Raw genomic sequence first — 20,069 nt, 5'->3', positions numbered from 1 at the left:
CTTCATGTCCTAGCACCTCCCTACTTCTTCAATCTGCTCACACCCCACTCCTCTACCCATTTCCTTTGCTCAGCTGGCTAGGGCCTTCTACTTGTCCCTCAACACCTCTACTCTATGACTTACCATCAGCCACTATAGCCTGAAACTTTGGAACTCTCTGTCTCAATCCTTCCACATTGCCCCCTCTTTACCTATCTTCAGATCACACCTGAAGACTTTCTTCTTCGACTGTGCCTATGTTCATATCTACTTTTTCATTGACTAGGTATTAGACTAGGTTTTGGAAGACAATTTTGGGATGTACACTAGGAAGTATTCATTTACACAGAGGGTAGTCAATTACTGGAACGGGTTACATGGGTTACAAGGAAGGGGGTAGAGACCAGGACTGGACACTGGATTCATTTTAAGAAACAACTTGATATGGTCTTGGGAAGCAGATGGCATTAGTACTCAGGAAGGATGAGATCAAATGGGCTGAAGAGTTCCTTACCCAAACCTCTCTTGTGATCTGCAGAGTGCTACATACCAGAGTTCTTCCCTTAAACAAATTGATTCTGTTTCCTGAAGTCGTCACTGCCTTGAAGTGGAATGCTCGACTCCTATTCCTAATCTTTGGTATCGCTCAGAGTTAAATCCCCTCAAGTGGGCAGGCATTGTAATTGTTTAGATGGATTACTCTATGAAGCATTTGCTGAAATAAAGCACTTAAATCAAGAAAGTGAGCTGTGGAATACCATAACCATGTTAGAAATCTAATTTTATTTGAATAATATGATTTTTAGTTAGATTTTTCTTAACCTCGTTTATATTTTGAGGTAATAATAATAAATAATAATAATCCTTGAATTTGATACAGTGCTTTTCACGTCTTCTAGACATCTCAAACGTTTCACGAAATATACAGTAAAATGAATTGACGCTACATTTGTGGGCGAAACTCGGCAGTCAATTGTGCACAGCATTGTCACACAAACAATCGTGGATTGAAGTGACCAATTGTGTGGTACCTTGTGTGAAGGTACCACACAAAACACAGTCAAAGCACTTTACAGTATATCCTGTGAAGTGCTTTGAGTCATCTCAATGAAGTGAAAAGGTACAATATCAAATGCAATGACTTATTATATTATTACCAGTCTTGATTTCCCCCCAGGCTCTAGTGAGCTAGCTGGTCTATTAGACTCAGAACTCTGGGCTACGGAAAGGAAACAGTTAGTCAGAATCATGCTTCTAATCATCATCTTTTGCTGAAAACTGATTATTTCCATGAGGACAGCGTTAGATCACATCATCCCCCCCCGTAGCCTGCCAACATTCATGACAGCATAGCATTTGAAGAATACAATGAAAATTATCATTTATATTGTGGCTTTCCTGTTGGGAGGACATCTCAAGGTGATACAATGATTACTTGAGCAGCTTCGTAGGACTGGTGCTATTATCCCCATGTCACAGCACATTCAACAACAACTTGCATTTATATAGCACCTTTCATGCTGGATAGCGTCTCAGAGCACACTCAATGCCTTCACTTTGCAAATATTTTTCAGACATCCTTATTCCTTAATCCACATCCTTATGTGAAATGCATTGTCTCGACTGCCTTGTGAGGCAATGCATTCCACATTCTCACACCGCTCTGTGTGAAGAAATGTTTTCTGATCTCACTTCTAACTGGTTTAGGCCTAATTTTAAGACTATTTCAGCATGAGTCAAAGAAAATTGTAAGGGAAAAATCTCTATGGAGTTCAAATCCTCTGCTGGTTTTACTACTTAGTTTAAATGTCTGACAAAATGTAACATTTTGGGAGTTGTGAATTTCCATCTAATTGACTGAAATGCAAGTGCTTTGGGACATTATCCTGATATGCAAGATGCTATAAAAATGTAAATTGTTTTGTAAGTTATATTGTATTCATTTATAATTGTCGAATCTTTTGAGGAGGGGGGAAATGGTCAGGGTGAGGGGAGGGAAGGGAGGGAGCGAGGAGGGGGGAAATGGTCAGGGGGAGGGAAGGGAGGGAGCGAGGAGGGGGAAGAGAGTCGAGAGGGGAGCTGAAGGCTCAGTCAAAGAGAAAGGTTTTGAGACCGGCCTTGAAGGAGGAAAGGGAGGAGGCGGCGAAGGCACTGGGGGATAGAGTTCCAGAGCCTGGGGGCTGAGAGGCTGAAGGCCCGACCACCGATGGTAGGGCGGTTGGGGCGGGGGACGTGGAGCAGACCGGAGCCGGAGGAACGGAGGGTGCGGGCAGGTAGGTAGGGGGATAGTAGGTCAGAGAGGTAGGAGGGAGCAAGGCCGTGGATGGCCTTATAGGTGAGGATGAGGATCTTGAAATCAATCCTCTGGGGGATGGGGAGCCAGTGGAGGTGAGCGAGGGTGGGTGTGATGTGGTTCCGAAGCCTGGTGCGGGACAGTACACGAGCTGCAGAGTTCTGAGTTACCTGCAGCTTGTGGAGGTAAATAGTAACTTGGTAAAAATGGTATTTTGATTGGTCAGCCAGTGTATTTTTTTAAATGAATCTATTTCTCGCCCCCTCTAAAATGGCAACGGAAAGTGCATGAAAGATAAATGATTTAAGATATGGGATTCCTCGATTAATTTTGTTTTCCTTTTGGGGGAGAGGGAAGGCTTTGCTGTCAACAGAGTCAGAATTTTAATTCTCAATTTAATTTGACAATCCTGCTCCTTTGCTGGAAAGGTGCAAGTTGACTCTCTGCTGCATGCTTCCACAGTCTGTTGGTTCGGCAACATTTCAGCATTACTTTCTCTAATTGAGAGTGACAGCAAGATTCCACCATGCAAAACGCATACCAGGTTTATCTCCCGTTCAACACAATATTTTTGAGATGATTTAACTGGATATAGAAATATTACGTTTCCATGACTCTGGTATTGTTCATTTCCCTACTCCCCACTTTTTGACTGCTAGGCCTCCAGTTGCTCGTGTAACCATTCTTCATATCCAAACCTAAACAGTGAGTTTAATGAACATCTTGATCATTAATATTACAGTCAAGTCCCATCGTTATCTCTTACCTGACATTCTTACACGCACATCTTTCAAAAGGAGTAAATGGATAGTGATCAAAATTGGAACTCTCACTGATCTGTTCCTTCCCTCGTTTTCGCCAATTGTAGCATACCAATTGCTGCCTGGCCTGATCAGACAATTCAGCACAGACTCAGCAAACCTAAAACCTTCTGGATTAAAATACAATATACCTTTACTCACTTGGACATTGAGGGAGCTTGTTGTGATTTTTTTTTAAATGACCTTTTTTCAAATTCTCTTTAAAAAAAAGTTAACATCTTCAATAATGCATGTTTTCACTTCAATAATGGTAATTATACAAAGTATGTGAAAGTGGTTAGAACAAATTGCAGTAAATCACAGTATTAGGAGAGAAACTGAATTTAGCAATAAGCCCCTTGTTTGCTTGAACTTGCACAGTTTTGTGTTTATCTTTTCATATGAAGTACACAAACAACCAGAGGGCTAGCAGGCATAAAATATGTTTGGGCTGTTTCAATTCAGCTTTTACTGTGCATTGCCCAAAGCATAAATAGATTACAGCAAGTTTACAGTACAGATGCAGGACATTTAACCCAAACGTTTCAGCTCGCCTCCCATTGCTGTTATTTGCTCTAATCCAATCTCTCGGTCTTTCCTCATACCGTTTCATATTATTTTTCCTTAAGTATTTAACCAATTCTTTTTTATAACTGCTGTTACGGACTCAGCTAAAGCAAGGCATTCCGCATTCAAACAACCTGCCAGCTTCATCATAGAAGCACATCTAAAGCAATGAAAGGCAACAGTTTGCCTGTTTAGTTTTGGCTAAGATGTTTGATTATATCCAACAAGGATAATGAAGTGGCACAAATAATTTGGTCCAAATTAGCACTATATTAGTATTTTACTCAGAGAGGCAATAAGGATGGTGTCTACAGAAAATGGAAAAGTTCACACTGAAACGGTGCAGAGCTAGAGTATTGCGAACTGAGGAATGCTTCATGCAGACACTGGGTGCACAAATTGGAAAGCTGTTTTATTTTCGAGCAGTGACGTCTTTTACTTTAATGAGCACAAAAGTCAGCAGAAAAAGCTAAATTGCTGGTGATTGTGTAGGAAGTAAGTGCAGTGGAAGTCCTGCACCAAAGTTCAGTGCACAGCATCTATACTGGAAGGAATTCCATGGGGTCAAATTCCTTTTGCCCCTTTGTGTAGCAACTTTGGCAATGGGAAAATATCATTCTAAGTGCAACTCGTCAAAGTCGCTGCACAAAGCAGTGAGAGGAATTCCTCATTCTAAGTTTTAAACTGAGTTTTATTTGTTCTGATTTTTTCAAATCTGTGATATCTGTGATGGGTAATAGGAGCTGATTTATTTTTCTTCTAGTGATTCAGCTCCTGTTCTTCACTGAGAATGAAATGTGAAGAAATGTTCATCCCATTATATTTAGCTTCACTGTCAAGACTCTTGATTCTGAGCAAGGCACTGGCCTTCAGAAGGATGTGGAATTAATATACTTCTATGAAAAGGGACGGTTTGGGCAGTCTCAACCAGTTTCTAATGAATGTAGATACACTGCACATAACTGCACACAATTCAACAGAAATTGGCACAGAATTGGAAATGTCTTTCAATTCATGGCTTCATCTGAATCCTTTGATTGACTGTAATAATCTGCAGTTAGAATGTCATTGTGCCATGTGTGGGCTCCTGGCTATTACCGACAACCTTGACACTTGCTGCAACAAATCTTCCATACATGACCAACAGGGCATCAATGCCACTGCTTTATAGAATACATTCTAAAACTAATGATTCGGGGGAGTGACCACAAGAAAATAGTCTCAGCTCGGCATTCAGAAATTAACGGATCAGTTGAAGTTCACTCTTGTGGTTTATAAACTCATCGTTACCACTCAATAAAATATTCCTGGTATCAATTCTACTAATTTCTTTCAGTAAATAGCAGTACAGAAATACAATTTTTTATGAAACAGAAATCCCATAAAAGCTTAAACTCTAACGCCAATAATATTTCCCCTTTGTAGCTTTTATTGTCATTTATCCCTCCGATTTACATGAACTAAATGTTCTGGGCTGCCGCCTGGCAAAGAGGGTGCTATATAAGTGCAAGTTGTTATTGTTGACTACTATATTGTTACAGTGGGGACCATTGACAAGTTTACTTTTTCACAAACCACTTGCCGTTCCCTATGCAATTTTCAGCTTTATGAATGTCCAGGTACCACCTGTGATGGTGTTGTGTTAATATTAAATGTCTGACATCATTTTATTAGCTGTAGAAAGAGCTTCCAATAGTGATTCTTCAGCCTTTGAAAAATATGCTTTTGAAAGCCAATAGCATGCGGGTTTTATACACAGGGCCAGAAAGTAAAGCAAAAAATACTAAGTTTGTACAAATCATTGGTTAGGTCAAAACTGGAGTACTGCGTCAAGTATTGGGCACCTCGCTGTAGGAAAGATGTTAAGGCTTTAGAGGGGATCTAGAGAAGGTTTATGAGAATGATTCCCAGGATGAAGAGCAACAGTTATGAGGTGAGATTGGAGAAGCAGAGTCTGTTTTGACTGGAGCAGAGATGATTGAGGAGGGACCAGAAAGAGGTGTACAAAATTATGAGGGATTTTCACAAGGTAAATAGGGAGAAATTATTTCCAGTGATAGGGGAGTCAGTGATAATAATCCTAATAATCCTTGCATTTTGATATAGCGCTTTTCACGTCGGGAGGATGTCCCAAAGCGCTGCACAGAACACACTGTAAAGTGAATTGACTGTATATTTGTGGGCGAACGCGGCAGCCAATTGTGCACAGCAATGTCCCACAAACAGTCGTAGATTGAAAATGACCAATTTATTATTGTTTTTGATTTTGGAGGGATTATTATTAGGCGTGTGGAGTAAGGAAACTTGCCGAACGTTTCGCCCTAAGGCTACATAAGGGTACATAGTTAAAAAATAGTCATAAGTACAGTGAAAAGAGAACTTAGGAGGCATCTTTTTTTCATCCACAGAGTTGTTAGGATGTAGAATGCTTTGCTGAGTAAGTTGGTGGTGGCAGAGTCCATTATAGCTTCAAGTGGGATGTCGACAAGCATATGAAAGAGAGAAGCTTGAAGAGGTATGGGTTTAGGGCAGGATGGTGGGACTGAAACGATAACCTTGCTCTGTGAGCCGGTGTGGACTCGATGGGCTGAATGGCTTCCTGCTGCTCTGTAGATTTCTATGTTCCTATGAAACAAAGAATTCAATGCCATTTTTTGAAATGAGCAGTAGGAGCTAGGAGAAGAGATAATTTTTAAGATAATTATTCGGGGAGGACAAATTTGCAGGGCTGTGAGGAGAGAACAGGGGAGTGGGATTGATTTGAATAACTCTTTTCAAAGAGCCGGCACAGACACAATGGGCCGAACGGCCTCCTTCTGTGCTGTATAATTCCATGATTCTATGATTCTTTGAAGAGTGCAGAACAGATTTTAAGTTTAAAAGTGTTGGGAAAAGAAAGTAGACGGTTATAAAATAATTAAATTAAGACACAGAGAACAGAAAAGCACAATGAACAGAAGAAAAATGAAGAAATGAAAGGAGAGCACCCAAGGATTTTTGGTAGCTTTTACCAATGATTTCAGGAGTTTAGCATTATTATAGTAATAACTTGTAATATTAATGCTTTTTATCAGTTTTACAGTGAAATGAACTTTAAAATTACAGAATATGGTTGGCTCTCACAATGTATTCACAGACTTACTGGCAGTCTAGAAATTCAATGCCCATATAGTACTAAAATTCAAGAATACTTTTTTTATTGAGCCTCACCTTAGAGCATGCTGAGACTTACAGATATTCAAAAAAGAATATGAAGCCTGTGGGTAGCAAACAGGAAAGTGTATTTCTGCTGGGTGCCCCATGAGGTGAAAAATATTAATGTACACTTGATTGACTGAATAACCTGTTTTTCTGCTGCAACAATTCATTAAACCTCTATTGTGACCTAGTGATTTCCTTTGAAGATTTGCTTTAGCCTAAAACAATTTGGGTCTTTAGTCTATATTTTTATATATTTAGCTGACCACATAATCCTAGAATGAGCTTTCTCATTCAGAATGTTTCTGACATTATTATACAATACAAATCGTTGGTAACAGGTATTATAATAGAATACTTGTTGGTGAGACCAAAACAAGTGATATGAATATAAAAATAGCTGGTAACTGATCTAAAATGGAATTTAGGAGTCACTTCTTCATGCAGAGGGTGGTGAGAATGTGGAACTCAATGCTGGAAACTGGTTGTAGCAAAAATATCACTGTGCATAAGAGGAAACCTATTGCAAACAATATACACCAACTTACTTTTATATAACGGACTTCATGTGTGTAGAGTCTTCGAGTGCTTAATTGTGGTGGAGCTTGACACTGAACCGAGAGAGAGTAGGAGAGGTTACTGTAGGCATGGTTGAAGAGGAAGGTCTTTAGGTGTGACTGACAATAGCGAGGGAGGAGTCAAAATGGCGAGATTGAGGGGGAGAGTTCCATAGTTTCTGATTGAAAGCACAGTCATCGATAATGGAGCGGACAGGACAAGGGTCATGCAGGAGGCTGGAAACAGCTGAGCGAAGGCGGTGAATAGTGGAGCAAGTTGGGGGATTAGGGAGATGCCAGGGTGTGAAGTGATTTGTACGTGAGTTTGAGGATCCTATATCATGATGCATATATGAGGGAGAAGGGAATAGAGGGGAATAGGAGCCGTGAAGCTTTGTGTGGAACATAAACATCGACTTGGATTCGTTGGACCAAATGGCCTGTTTCTGTACCAAATCATTGAATGAAACAGAAACATTTTGTTCTTCAAGGCACAGCCAGCCTGGCTCATCAGCAGGACTTGGAAGGGCAGACCAGTCAGTGGGGCAGGGACTCTATCAATTCAACTGGAACCTCAGAGTGTGCGTTGGACTACTGCTGGAGTCTTAACCAGTTAAAACCACATGCCATTGAGATTACTGTCTGGCAAGCTTTCCCACTACTTGTCCAGCTAGGACCACCCTAACCATCAGGGTTTTGGCTTGCAGGGTTAACAGGAGCTGAGTGGGATGACTCACTGCCTCCAGTAACTGGTCTGTCCTTTCAGGTCCTGCCGATGAGCCAGGCTGGCTGTGATGTACCCTGGAGTACTGCAGACACACCTGGCTCAGGAACTGGATTACCAAGACTGCCACAGAGCGTGGACTCGATTCCGACAATCCATTGCCAAACATGTCATCTTGGAGCCAGTTCAGCTCCAAGGAGACCACACTTACCTCCCCCCACCTTGATAAATATCAAATTTTATGGGGAAAACATGGCAAATTGGCATTTGGGTGTATAAATTCTGTGGAGAAATTAGCACCTTGCATAGGCTGAGTGGGTTGAATAGCTTCATTCTGCATTGTAAATGTTAAATGTGAAAACAGGCTAAACAGGCTCTGTTTTCAAGGAGAGGGATAAAAACAGATTTAAAAAAATAGAGCCCAAGCTATGTGACAGCAGCGTTTCTAGATAGATAGGTATTAGACCATATCATGATATAGTTTTTTGTTTTGTAGCCACAGGAGATGCTAAGAAGAATCAAAGACTGAAACGCCCCAAGACTTTAGAATGAAAACATAAGAATGAAGCTAGATAAATGGAAGCGATTGAATACAATGACAGACTGACACACTGAGAAATAAAAGATTGACGTAGCACTGCAACATTTGATCAGTTTCCAAAGGGAGAATAAATGAGAATGAAATTCAAACAACAGTGCAAACAGTAAGAAACTCAAGGGAGGATAATGTACCTATTCAAACAATAAATGCCAGCCACAGGGAGTCGTATTCTCATTTCTTAAAACACACATAAGGGGGTGATCCTCTTTGTGCCGGTACGTTTAACGCACTTTGACAATGTGCAGGTTAATAGGATTTCCGATTCTAAATGTATATCTTCAAAGTGTGTTAAACTTACCGGTCCACAAAGCATCACTTCCCATACTGTTTTTAATAGCAACTGCTTTATTTTCCAATGCTCCTACTTACTCATGCTTATTATGCTCACACTCTCATCCTCCTGTCAGCTAAGAGCTATTCACTTTCCTCTGAGATGCAAAATGAATTCTCCATCACAAAATGAAGTGGAGGTAAATACACCTGATATTTACAGAGGAAAGATTGTTTGATGAAACTCGGAATGGAATGGAAAATGTCATGCTTGGAGTAGTATTTCAACCATTCACACTTAGAAAAGATTCCACTAGTTTAGTGTATTATTGCAAACATAATAAAACTACCTTGGTCCCTTTTCTGCCTGAGTTTGTATAATCCTTTCAGCCCTCATTCTTGCCACTTTACTTCTCCATTGCATAAACCTTTACTTGTATTTGAAGTTGGGAGAAAAGGCTATTCAGCTCATACTTCTAGTACATTAACACTCCCATCAAAGCTCCAAATTGTATTGGAATATCTATAATATCTGCAACTGTAGGTCAACATCAGAAATTTACCTGATTCTATTTAGGAGATTTTCAACATAGCCGAAGAGAAAGTCATAATACTAATCGTAATTAATAAAATTATTAATCCACACCGCCACTGTGAAACGCTCTGGGATGCTACCCTACAACAACAACAACAACAACAACAAGATTCCATTTATTGAGCGCCTTTCACGTCGGGGGGAAGTCCCAAGGCGCTGTACAGTTGGGTCAGGACCCGAGCAGGGGGGAAATGGTCAAGGTGAGGAGAGGGAAGGGAGGGAGCGAGGAGGGGGAGAGTCGAGAGGGGAGCTGAAGGCACGGTCAAAGAGAAAGGTCTTGAGACCGGCCTTGAAGGAGGAAAGGGAGGAAGCAAGGCAAAGGCACTGGGGGATAGAGTTCCAGAGCCTAGGGGCTGAGAGGCTGAAGGCCCGGCCACCGATGGTAGGGCGGTTGGGGCGGGGGATGTGGAGCAGACCGGAGCCAGAGGAACGGAGGGTACGGGCAGGTAGGTAGGGGGATAGTAGGTCAGAGAGGTAGGAGGGAGCAAGGCCGTGAATGGCCTTGTAGGTGAGGATGAGGATCTTGAATTCGATCCTCTGGGGGATGGGGAGCCAGTGGAGGCGAGCGAGGGTGGGAGTGATGTGGTCGCGAAGCCTGGTGCGGGACAGTACACGAGCTGCAGAGTTCTGAATGACCTGCAGCTTGTGGAGGGAGGTGCCGGGAAGGCCGGCGAGGAGAGAGTTCCCATAGTCCAGCCTTGAGGTGATAAAGGCGTGGACCAGAGTTTCAGCAGCGTGAGGGGTGAGGTAGTGCTGTAGTCTGGCGACGTTCCGGAGGTGATGGAAGGCGGTGCCAGTTGTGGCGCGGATATGAGGGAGAAAGGACAGCTCAGGGTCGAACAGAACCCCGAGGTTCCTGACTGGCTTTGAGAGGTGGAGAGTGCAGCCTTGGATGCTGATGCTGTCAGCGCCTGAGGTGCGGAGGCGCTGACGTGAGCCAATCAGGAGGGCCTCAGTTTTGCGCACGTTGAGCTGAAGAAAGTTATCTCTCGTCCAGGACTCGATGTCGGACAGGCAGCTGTCAGGACATCGGTGGTCGTGGAGTTGAGGGTAGAGGAGGAAAGGTAGAGTTGGGTGTCATCCGCATACATGTGGAAGTTAACCCCATGTCTGCGGATGATGTCACCAAGGGGGAGCATATAGAGGGTGAAGAGGAGGGGACCGAGGACAGAGCCCTGAGGGACACCGCACGAGACAGTGTGGGGGCCGGAGGAAAAACCATTTGTGGAGACAAAGTGAAGACGGTGGGAGAGGTACGACCTAAACCACTCAAGGACAGGGCCTTGAAGGTTTAGGTGGGAGGACAAGCGGTGGAGGAGGATAGCGTGGTCGACCGTATCGAATGCTGCCGATAGGTCGAGGAGGACGAGGAGGCAGAGGGAGCCCTGGTCACAGATGGTCAGGATGTCATTGGTGACCTTGACCAGGGCAGTTTCTGTGCTATGGGCAGCACGGAAACCCGACTGAAGGGGTTCGAATAATGAATGGTTGGAGAGGAAAGAGCGCAGCTGGGAGGCGACAACTCGTTCCAGGACCTTGGACAGGAAGGGGAGGTTGGAGATGGGCCGGTAGCTTGATAGCTGCGACGCATCAAGGGAGGGTTTTTTCAAGGTGGGAGTGATGGTGGCAGTTTTTAAGGGAATGGGAACAGAGCCAGAGGAGAGGGACAGGTTGACGATGTCTGTGATATGTGGGGCAAGGAGGTGGAGCTGGGAGATAAGGAGTGGAGTGGGGATGGGGTCAAGGGAGCAGGTGGTGGGTTTCAGGGATAGGATGAGTTTGGTGACAGAGGGTGGGGAAACGGGTACAAAGGTGTGTAGGGGAGGATGGGTAGGAGTCGGAGTGTGGGAGGGAAGGAGTGGGTGGATGTTGGAGGGGAAGTGACCGCGGAGCGAATTCCCTTGATTTGGATTCAAGGAAATCCAGCATCTCCTCGCAGTGAAGGTTGGAGGAGATGACCTGCGCGGGGTGGCGGGGGGGACGGAGGAGTTGGGATGTGGTAGAAAACAGAAGCATGGGGTTGTTCTTCGCCGAGGCTAGAGTGGAGCGGTAGATTTTGAGGAGGTCCAGCCAGATTTGTCGGTGGACCGTTAGGCCAGATTTGACCCAGGTGCGTTCAGCGGCCCGCACCTGGCTCTTCAGTGAGCGGAGGTGGGTGGTGAACCAGGGGGAGGAGCGAGAGTAGGAGACAGTACGGGAGGTGATGGGGGCAAGAGTGTCAAGTGTGGAGGAGAGGGTGTTGTGGAGGAGGGTGAGAGCAGAAGAGGGGTCAGTGAGGGTTGAAGGCCAGAGGGAGAGGAGTTCAGAGGACTCCAAGGCAGCGGTTAGGGATTGAGGGGGTAACTTCTTCCAGGGGCGGTAGAAGATGGTGGTGGGTCTGGTGGAGGTGGGGAGGGGGGTGGAGGTGGTGAAGGAGATGAAGTGGTGGTCGGAGACGGCCTTGTCGGTGATAGTGACATCCGAGACACTGAGGCCCCGGGTGATCACCAAGTCGAGTGGGTGGCCGTGACTGTGAGTGGGGGAGTTGATGTGGAGGGAGAGGTTGAGCGAGGAGAGCAGGGAAGAGAAATCTGAGGAGATTGAGCAGGAGGGGGTGAAGTGCAGGTTAAAGTCGCCCAGGATGATGAGGCGATCAGAACAGAGGCAGAGAGATGTGAGAAGTGCGCTATACAAATGCAAGTTGTTGTTGTTGTTGTTTAATACTTGCATTTGATTTAAGGCCTTATCACGTCACTGAGACGTCTCAAAGCACTTCACAGAATTTACTGTGAAATAGATTGACTGTGTATTTTGTGGGCAAAGCGTGCCAGCCGTTACATAATAGCTGCTATATAGAATTTTGGGGAATATGTTTTCTGGATCCCCTTTAAATCGCCTTGGATCTAATTTTAGGATTTTGTCTCCATTTTCTGGATTCTCCTGTTAGAGGAAAGAATCGTTCCCAGCTGCTTCACAAATTCCCTTTACCAGTTTAACTGTGTCATTCAGATCACACCTTAAGTTTACCAGCTCCAGGGAACAAAACCCAATTTCACTCAGCCTCTCATTCATATTTAAGTCCTTTCATCCCCAGGTATTATCCAAGTGATTCACACTGTTGGATTTCCAAGGCTGGTATATTCTTCCTATGATTAGACATCCATAACCAAACACAATAACTACAACTTTACTACTTCTGCAATGCTTGTATTTTCTGTACCTGTTGTGATAAAGGCCAAAATGCAATAGACTTTCCGATTGATTTCTGTACCAGCAAATTAGCTTCAGAAGGATTTTGTGCTATTACTCTTAAATCAGTTTGTTCACCTGTATCCCCTTAGAGTTTCCCTATTAAGAAAGTATTCTGATCTTCGATTATTATGTCCAGAACACAGATTTGTTTCTATTAAAGTGTAATGATTTTTTGTTTGCGTGTCAATCAGTTTGTGCATAGGAATGTGCATAGCCAGGTCCTTCAATGTTTGGCGCTCCTCCAACACAACACTGGAGTGTTAGACTAGACCAGAGTGGTCTAACTGATGGCTTGCAAGCCACATGTAGCACGTGAGATGATTTCATCTGGCCCAAAAATCATATCCAACTTCATTAACCAACGTACAACTACAGGCAACATGAAGGCTTCAAGCCAATCAGGAGACAGTGACTGGGGCTCTGGCTCTGCCCAGCAATGGGACTAGCCAATGAGAAGATGGTCACCAGGGGCTCCGGCTCAAAAGAAAATATTGCTTATGTGGCCTGTGGATGTTTCTCAAATCGACATCTGGCCCTCAGCAGCCAATAGGTCGGACACCCTGGCCTAGATCATAAAATCCAAATTCCTGATACGGGGCTTCAAACTCACCTTCTGACCCACAAACAAGAGTGCTACCAACTGAGCCAGGCTGACAGATTTCTCTTCAAGTACTTATCTAAATCCTTTTAATATTCTGCATAGTATCAGCCTCAATGGCTACTTACAGCAAAATATATGAGGTTCCGATAATCTGCTTGAAATATTTTTTCTAATAGTCTCATTAACATTTTGCTATTACCTTTGTATCAACTGCAATTTTTTTTCATATTTTGTCTGGGTCTCCTTTGCTGCTTTCTGTAATCTGCCCAGCCCTCATTCTTGCAACTTTCCCCTCTCCACTTGCACTTTACTTTGACTCTGACCTGACAACTTTTATGGAAAACAGTTACTTCATCCGGAAATACTATTCTTGTATTTAAAGGTTAATTGCCTGGCTTGTAATCCAGTAACTACCTCATTAAATATACAGTATTCTCTCAATTTACCAACTAACAATTACTCCCACTCTATTGCAGTGAATTCCTTTCTCATTTGATCATTGTTGGCCTTGTTTAAGTCTAAGAACTTAAATTGTGCTTGTAATTTCTTCCATAGGCCTGATACTGAATTCAATCTTATTATGCCCATTATTCCCACAATGTTGACTTAACTTTGGACTGTTAACTATTCTGGCCTCATTACTCATAACTAAGTCAAATATTGCTTACTCCCTTGTTGCATTTGAAGCACACTTGTATTAGAAATTATCCATTATATATTCAATGAATCCGTTTCCTTTTTTGCTTGTGTTGTTATTTCTCTCCCAATCTATGAGTAGATAAAGGTTTCTCATTATTAGCACATTATTCTTCTTTCAAGTTTGCCCGATCTGCATGCAAATAAATTCTTCTGTTAAGTCATCATGGTCAGGAGATCTATAAAATATTCCCACCAGTATTTTACATTCTTTCTTTACATTCATCCATGCATTCATCACCTTCCACCTCGACTACTCAAACTGCCTCCTCGCTGGTCTCCCCTGCTCGATGGTTCATAAAATTCAACTCATTCAAAATTCTGCCGCCCGCATTCTCACCTGCACTAAACTCCGTGCCTCCATTACCCCAGTCCTTATCAAACACCATTGGCTCCCTGTCACAGAGTGGATCGATTTCAAGATCCTCATTCTTGTATTTAAATCCCTTCACACCCGGCAACCCCCATCTCCCCAACCTGCTCTCTCCCTACCCTACTACCTGCTGCCTCCACTCAACTGGCTCCAGCCTCCTCCTTGTCCCCCAAATCCTCCGCCCACCATCGGCGGCCGTGCTTTCAGACACTACGCTTCTTGAGCTCTATCCATAATAATAATCCTTGCATTCGATATAGTGCTTTATTGCGTTTTCTAGATGTCTCAAAGCACTTCACAGAATATACTGTAACGTGAATTTACTGTATTTTTTGTGGGCAGCAGCCAATTTTATACAGCAGTGTCCCACAAACAGTCTTGGATTAAGTCACCAAATTATTCTTTTATTATCCCTGGAAAAGCAATCTGCCAATCGATTAACAACTGGGTTCCTACGTACTGCTAGTTAAACAACAACAACAGAGGCGTGTGGAGTAAGGAAACACGCCCAATGTTTCGACGTGCCTGGGAATCAAATCCAGGTACTCTCGTTTGAAAGGCGAGTGCCCTAACCACTAAGCTGCACTATCCATAGTGATTCTATCCATTGCAATTGTTTCGAGCCCACCTGCCTATCACTACGATGGGACATTTATATAATTTGGCAACTCACTTGCTTACAAACATCTTGAAACCTGGTGTACTTAGCTCCAGTCTCTGATTGCTGCCACATCAAACTGCTTCTGTTGGATTTGTGTTTCTGATTCCTCTACTTGACTTGCAATTGTATACTCCAAGCAATGGTACTAAGACAACTATTTGACGGAAGGAATCAGCGGAGCATTGTCAACCTGCAGGCTGAGATAAAGGATAAAACATCATTCACTATAAAGGAAAATTTAAACTAATTAGCAAAATAATAACTGACTCTACAGGATTAGGAATAATACATAGCAACAACCAAGGAACTAAAGAAGTTTTGTTTTCTTTGAAAAAGACTAGAAATAAGAAATAATGATATACATATGTCTGTAAAAATAAATGCCTCAAAGCACTTTACAAAATATAATTGATTGGGAATTAAGTGATTGTGTGTAGGCAAATGTGGCAGTACCACCCCATAAACAACAACAAATGAGATAAGTAGCCAATGCATAAGAGTCGGGAGTAAATTTGGATTAGAAAGGGAATATTATGCAGGATAACTGGACAAGAGACTCCAACATTCTTTAAAATAGCAATGTCAGCCACATGTGTCCCTTCATCTTCATCTGAAGAAACACAAGGCAGACAGAAGCTAAAATTAATAACCCATTGAAAGAATAGAATGACACTCTGGAAATAAATAAATTGCATATAATGTTGAAAGTTTTTATGCAGACAGACACAGTGACTAATCTGTGCAAACAAATGTCACATAAATCATGAGTATAACTAAAATTTAAGAAACAAGGAAAAGAAAAAGAAAAAAACCCTGAATAATACAGGAACTAAGGTATTAGCAACCAAGCACAATAGTTTAAATCCAAATCAAGAACCAGTTAAAGGAAAACAAAGCATTGTTTTGATAACGTAGAGTAACGTAGATAATAATAATAATCATTGCATTTGATATAGCACCTTATCATGTCTTTGAAATGTCTCAAAGCGTTTCACAGAATATTCTGTGAAGTCAATAATATATTTTTGGGGCGAAAAGCAGCAGCCAATAGCATATAGCAGTGTCCCACAAACAGTCGTGGATTGAATGACCGATTTATTATATTTTTTAAGGAATTATTACCCCCGGGAAAGCGATCAGCCAATCGACTAACAACCAGGTTCTTACTTACTGCAAGGTTCACCAATTAGGCCGAATTACCTCTCTCATTTATATTGTATGGAATATTCAGTATAAATCAGGGATGCGTGGATTGACTCCACTCCTCACAGCAACCTCATTCTCATAGAGTAGTGGAAGCACTTTGGAAATTCATTGGATGGTTCAGGAAATTTCAATAGACTTTTTTAATGTTGCATGATGATCTTTTTAAAAACAATAAACACCAAGGATCCAATTTTATAGTGCATAAGTCAGCTTGACTCAATCCACTTGGAGTAGCAAGTATAAATAAGGTTTCCAGCTTCATGTTAACCTAACTGCTGGGAGCGATATTGCTGTGCTACCAGCATTAGAAACCAGAATAATTCATAAAGCACAATTAAAGGATTAATATATATAGAAAAACAAGAATTCCCATCTGCATGGCTGATGCAAAGCATTCAGCTTTTATAGCCTCTTTGGAGAAGGACTATAAAAAGTGGTTGCGGTCATTTTAGTATTAAAAAAATTGCTTAGTGGAGACTGAGAAAAGAAAATCAAGTGATCTCTGACATGACCCTATTGCTTCAGAATTCACTACAGTTGGTAAATCCCAGAGAACTGGAAAGTAGGAAATGTGGCTCCAATCTTTATAAACATACATGTGGAGTCCAGTAGCTCAGTGGTTAGAGCACTCGCCTCACAAGCAAGAGACCTGGGTTCGATTCCCAGCTGGGCGAAACATTTTGTTCAAGTTTCCTTACTCCACACGTCCCTAAAGAAAAAAAGCAATAATAAAATTGGTCTCTTCAATGGATGACTGCTTGCGCAATTGGCTGCTGTGTTTCGCCCACAAATATACAGTCAATTCATTTTACGTATATTCTGTGAAGCGCTTTGAGACGTCTAGAAGACATGAAAAGCACTATATCAAATGCAAGGATTATTATTATTATTATACTCTTAAGGGTTATTTTTTTGTTTTGGACCACATTATCATGTGCACTCCTATTGATACCAATGGATGAACACAGTGGTATTTGAAAAAAACATTCAAAAGAAACAAGACCAGAAAGTTGCTTTGTGGACATGCATTCAAGAGTAATAGTACTTTGGAGTTTTTTTTTACCATCCACTTGAAGTAACAGAATACAATACAGCAATACAATAACTTTACATCAGGACTGGATTAACCTTTTTTGGGTTTAGCGCCAAAAAGATGTGTGGGCTCCCATTTTCATGTGCTCTATTTCTAAGTAAAGGGCCCAGTGGGGGATTGGCTCTCCAAAAGGGCTTGCAATTGTGAAGTAAAATAGGAGTGTCGATTCATGGTGGTGGTGGGGGGTAGCGCTCAGCAGCCACTCATGGCGACCCTTGGCCGCAAATCACAGGGGTGCTTGGGAAATTTTCCAATTTCCCATAAAGTCAGTCTGCCGCTGAAGAGGCCCCTTCTGAGCATTGGCCTGGCGCCAAGGTACCATTGTTAAACCGCCACTCCATTACATGCATGATCATGATCCAGGGTTCTGGTATAGCTGAATCAGATGCTATCTGACAAAAGAAGTTCGAACACTGAAAGTGCAGAATTGCCTTTCTTACCAGGATGTCAATTGTCCTTCAGGTTGAGGGAAGCGATGAGCATCTCTGGTCCCACTGCAGTCTTCAACTGGTCTGGTTAAACCACCGTCTGTTAAGTGATCCCATACGCTTACGCAGTTGTCTATTGTGTGGAATAGTAGCAAATGTCTTTCTGAAATGCACCTTTTCCAAAAAGCCTGTTAACTTCCTTAAATATTCTTATAAATTGTTAAGCCTGACCTTCCTCTCTGATTAGCCTGTGCACTTTAAGATTATTTTATACCACCCCTCACCATTGTTTCAAACAACTTTTCTTGTATCAAAATAAAGCTTACAGGTCTGTCATTTGATGATTCATCATTATAACAGTAACTTACATTTATATAGCACCATTCATGTAGAGCAGGGTGGTCTAATCTTATGGCTGCCGAGGGCTGAATGCCCTAATTGAGAATCTTCCCTGGGCTGCATAAGCAATATGTTTGTATTTTCCTTTCAGAAACATAACATTTACAAGTTATGGAGGGAACGGGAGCTCTGAATGAACTGGAGGGAGAGGGGTTGGGTGGATGAAATCGACCCACGTGCTGCCAGTTGGATTATTCTGATGCAGAGAAATAACTCCAGCATGTTTTGTGTATGACATTACATGATCTGCCTCATTACATGATCAGATCTAATATGAAATCATTAATAGAAGAAACCATTCAACTTCCACAGCAAACTCCCCCTTTATTCCTGATTGTCTGTGGCTTGAAATCACTTTAGAATCTTATCCTCTACAAACTTTTGTAGAGCTTGTAAAAATAATTAATTTTTTACAGAACTGTGAAACTCATGAGGTAGTGTTTCTCATAAATTCTTGGAAAAGCTTCCTGTTGTCCTTTTGGGTAAAGGCACTGCCTGTCTGTCAGTATTAGCCAACACTTATTGGAAAGTTACAGGATTGAATCCTGGTCTCTGCTGAGTTAGCAGATCTCAGCTGGGGTATCAGTTAGAGCCACAACTTGTCACATTACCTCCAACTTAGGGAAACAAATGAGCCAGGTTCCTGCTCCTTTACAGTACCTAGAAAATAAGAACATAAAAACATAAGAATTAGGAGCAGGAGTAGGCCATTCGGCCCCTCGAGTCTGCCCCGCTATTCAATAAAATCATGGTTGATCTGTTCTAACTCCACCTACCCGCCTTATCCCCATATCCCTTAATCCCTTTATCCACAAGAAATCTATCAATCTCAGTCTTGAATATATTCAAGGACTGAGCATCTACTGCCCTTTGGGGTAGAGAATTCTATAAATTCACTACCCTCTGAATGAAGAAGTTTTTCCTCAACTCAGTGCGAAAGGGCTTACCCCTAATTTTATGACTGTGACCCCTGGTTATAATTTCTCCAACCAGGGGAAATAGTCTCCCACTATTTATTCTGTCGTGCCCCTTAATAATCTTATAGGTTTCTAAAAGATCATCCGTCATTCTTATAGTTGGAAGGTGCATTTAGCTGGATATTGTTTGAGGAGAGGATCAGGCTTAATGTAATACCCCACAATCGAATAACCTGCTCACACGTGAATAATGAAGAGAGGAGGAAAGTCTTGAATAAAGTGAAATTAAATTTATTTCAATTTGTGTAGAAATTGCATTGCAAATAAATATTACACTCTGTCACATCTTATCACTGATCAGTGAACAAGTCCTCTTCATTATATTTTTCAATGAATGAAAGATTTTGCTCATTGAAGATGCTTGCATTTTGTGTCCAATAGTCTTTTTACGTGCAGTGGCTGACATGTAATATCTTTGTTTTATCTGAATTGTATATGTTGGTATTCTTGCTCATTGTGTATGAAGATAATGTGTACAAAAGCACACAAATGAACAGTAGGAAATAATTAGTATTACGTGAATTGTGAATTGTCCAGAATTATTATTCACGGAATTATTTTATGTGAATTGTGCTATATACTTGTAAATTGTCATCATTCAGTTGAAGCTATAAAAAGAGGATAAATTCACAAAACAGATGTTGCATTTTACATGCCTACAAATGTATATCAGTTTAGCTCAGTGTAGCATTCTCATTTCTGAGTCAGAAGGTTGTGGGTTCAGGAATTGAACTCACATCGTCTCCAATGCGGTGCTGGGGCTTGCATTGTTTTAGGTGCCGTCCTACGGATGAGGCAGTAAACTGAGTCTGCCTTTTCA

The 20,069-nt window shown here is 42.0% G+C and overlaps 1 protein-coding gene and 1 non-coding gene across 2 annotated transcripts in view; both read left to right on the top strand.

Moving 5' to 3' along the window:
* The window catches only part of nkain2 (sodium/potassium transporting ATPase interacting 2), a 389,880-nt gene that overhangs the window by 181,684 nt on the left and 188,127 nt on the right, over nt 1–20,069 (top strand). The gene's annotated exons all lie outside the window — the stretch shown is intronic.
* On the top strand, nt 16,955–17,026 carry trnav-cac. Its single transcript has one exon. It is a non-coding gene; the product is annotated as a tRNA-Val (tRNA).

This window comes from Callorhinchus milii, unplaced genomic scaffold (assembly GCF_018977255.1).
Source record: "Callorhinchus milii isolate IMCB2004 unplaced genomic scaffold, IMCB_Cmil_1.0 Scaffold3, whole genome shotgun sequence".
In the NCBI taxonomy this organism is placed as follows: Eukaryota; Metazoa; Chordata; class Chondrichthyes; order Chimaeriformes; family Callorhinchidae; genus Callorhinchus; species Callorhinchus milii.
Note: the sequence above shows the minus strand (reverse complement) of the source record. Positions and strands in the feature narration are given on the sequence as shown.